Source organism: Coptis chinensis, chromosome 8, assembly GCF_015680905.1.
Source record: "Coptis chinensis isolate HL-2020 chromosome 8, ASM1568090v1, whole genome shotgun sequence".
NCBI classification, from domain to species: domain Eukaryota; kingdom Viridiplantae; phylum Streptophyta; class Magnoliopsida; order Ranunculales; family Ranunculaceae; genus Coptis; species Coptis chinensis.
Window position 1 is genome coordinate 1,400,111 of NC_141463.1, and position 2,933 is coordinate 1,403,043.

Here is a 2,933-nt window from a genome sequence, read left to right on the forward strand (position 1 = left end):
AATTTCTGATTTCCCGTTAGTTAATCCCTAATTTTAGTTTAATGCAGTTGCATCTAGTTTTTAGTTTTTCATTAATTATTCTTGGAGGTTAGTTCAATGCAGTTGCATCCAATTTCCGATTTTATGTTAATTGTTATTTGAGGTTAGTTCAATGCATTTGCATCAAGTTTTCAATTTCCCATTAATTATTTTTTGAGGTTAGTTCAATGCAGTTACATCAAATTTATAATTCTCCGTTAATTATTCATTTAGGTTAGTTCAGTGCAGTTTTATCCATTTTTTAATGTTTCGTTAATTAGTCTTTGAGATTAGTTCGTTACATTTGGATCCAGTTTCTGATTTTCCGTTAATAACTTTTTAAGGTTAGTTCAATACATTTGCATCTAGTTTCTGATTATTTATGCTTTGAGGTTAGCTCAATGCAATTATATCCGATTTTTTATTTTCCGTTAATTATCATTCACTACAAAAAGAACGACTTTACCCGGCCCGACTATGGTCGCCGCGAAAGGTATTACCCATTGCACCAAAATCGCCGCAAAAAGCCGTCGGAAAATGCTTTCGGTCGGCATAGGCTTTCGGCGGTTTTATTGGTCAAAATAGGCCGTCGGGGTTGAAGATCTTTGCCGACGGACATTCCCTCGCATTAATAAGCGGCCGGATATGCGGCATCCAAAACCGCCGGATAGTTGCCGTTGTCAAAGACCGCCGGATATTCCTGGCCGCTAAAAAACCGTCGGATATTCCTCTTTGTTAAAACCGTTGGATAGTTCTCATTTATGAACAAATCGGTTAGACCAATTATCACCAACCATCGGATATGCCACTACTAGCCGTCGGGTAGTTTGCTATTAGACGCGATTTTATCCGTCGGTATTAGTTCTTTATTTAAAAAAAAAAAAAATCTTATAATAATTGTTTCAGGTATCCCAACATTACATTCTTTCCTGCACCAATTACATTCTTGCAAGTTCCTACTCAAATGCTACAAACGCTAATGTATTCATAAAGAAACAATGTGTTCATAAAAAAAACAAGAATAAGACATGTCGTTCACTAAGTATACATATTACTTCCTTCAGAAACCAAAAATCAGCACCACCATCTGTCTAGCAACACCAATTGTTTAGCAACCTGCTGAAATTCAAAATTAGGACTGGTCAGCTCTAAAGCACATAGTAACGCCACCATTGAATGTCTAACCAGCTTGGATCTCTGACATGGGCCACTAGATCACTTGACTATCACAAGATTACTAGTAACGTCTCCTGGGAGAGGTATTTGATATGCCTCTAATAGAAATCTACCTACTGATCATGGAAGGAAACATAATTTCTTATGAATGAAAGTAAATTGACTAGAAATCGCCTTTCCTGTTGAGCCTTGCCTAATATGCCATTTCTTCAATCCATCTGGCAATGCTCAATCTTCAACACATGACACAGGATTGCAATGATGAGCACCATGAAAGGTGGAAAATCAAACTTCCACAGAAGAGCGAGCAACATGAAACCAAACTGTCAAATGAAAATCATGGTGAGAAGGCAAGAACTGTACAACTTGATGATATAAATCTAAAAAGACTCCTATCTAGTATGCCTACTCTTTTTCCATATTATAGTACTCAAATGATGCAAGTGAATAACCTTAAGACTACTAGGAAGCTTACCACAATATGAATTGTGATGGAAACTGCATATATCTGCAACCACCAAAAACGTTATCAAGAAAAGAAAACACAAAACATGATCTAGTTTTCATTTCATTTACTATAAAAAACGGCAATCAAATTGCAGTTAAAGGATAAATGTAAAGTATAGCTAATCCATACTAGACCATGAACAAAATAAAAAATCACCGTATAGTTTTTCATCCTCCGAAAGATTGCTCTCATGGTCAATACAACACCGATGATGACACTTAGGCCGGTTCGTCGGGACAATGTCGAAGCACTACGAAAGCGTCGGTTGAATCGAATTGATTGCTATTCCAATGTTAGCCTTCTTAAGGGCGGGGAGCATCATTCACTCCATCACCGATCATTCCACATATATGTTTCCTCGCTTGCAAGCGTTTCACAATCTCATATTTGTGCTCTAAAACAATAAAACGCAATGAGACAAACTTTAAGCCCCATAAGACAATTTGACACCTTATACGATGATAGTGAACCATACCAGGGAAGACACCAGCAAAACCATCACTTTCTCTATTAGATCATCAATAGGCAAGGCTGCAATTGATTCATCCTTGTTCGACCTAGTAGAGCAGATGAAGGGTACATATTCGTTCCCATTCCTAGATGGGCACTGTTTCCTTTGCTATTGCCAATGATCACCCGACACAAGTCAAAAAAGAACAAAAAAATAAATAAAATCAAGTAATTGATCCAGATAGCGAAGAAAATCACAAAATCAAAGAGTCACAAAATCACAAAATCAAAAAATAACAATATAGAGCCAAAATAAATGCGTAGGTAGACGAATTTACCTGCTCAGAGGAATTTACAAATGCATCAAACTAACCTCAAAGAATAATTAACGGGTAATCGGAAACAACATGAAACTGCATCAAATTAACCCCAAAGAAAAATTAACAAAAAATCGGAAAGTGGATGCAATTGTATCAAACTAACCTCAAAGAATAATTAACGAAAAATTGAAAACTGGATGCAACTGCAAGGAAATAACTTTAAAGAATAATTAACAGGAAATCAGAAACTAAATGCAAATGAATGGAACTAACCTCAAGGAATAATTAACGACAAATCAGAAACAAGATGCCAATGCATGAAACTAATCTCAAAGAATCATTTAGGTGTAATCGAAAACTGGATGCGAATACATCAAACTAACATCAAAGAATAATTAACTGAAAATCGAAAACTAGATGCAAATGCATTAAACTAACCTAAAAAATAATTAACGGAAAAT

At 35.8% G+C, this 2,933-nt stretch overlaps 1 long non-coding RNA gene across 1 annotated transcript; it reads right to left on the bottom strand.

Annotated features, from left to right (window-relative positions):
- Nucleotides 1-1,126: 1,126 nt before the first annotated feature.
- LOC147479224 (uncharacterized) lies at nucleotides 1,127-1,899 on the bottom strand. The gene is made up of 3 exons (XR_015207007.1): nucleotides 1,859-1,899; nucleotides 1,670-1,702; nucleotides 1,127-1,517 (listed from the first exon to the last, which is right to left on the bottom strand). It is a non-coding gene; the product is annotated as an uncharacterized LOC147479224 (long non-coding RNA).
- Nucleotides 1,900-2,933: the final 1,034 nt, after the last annotated feature.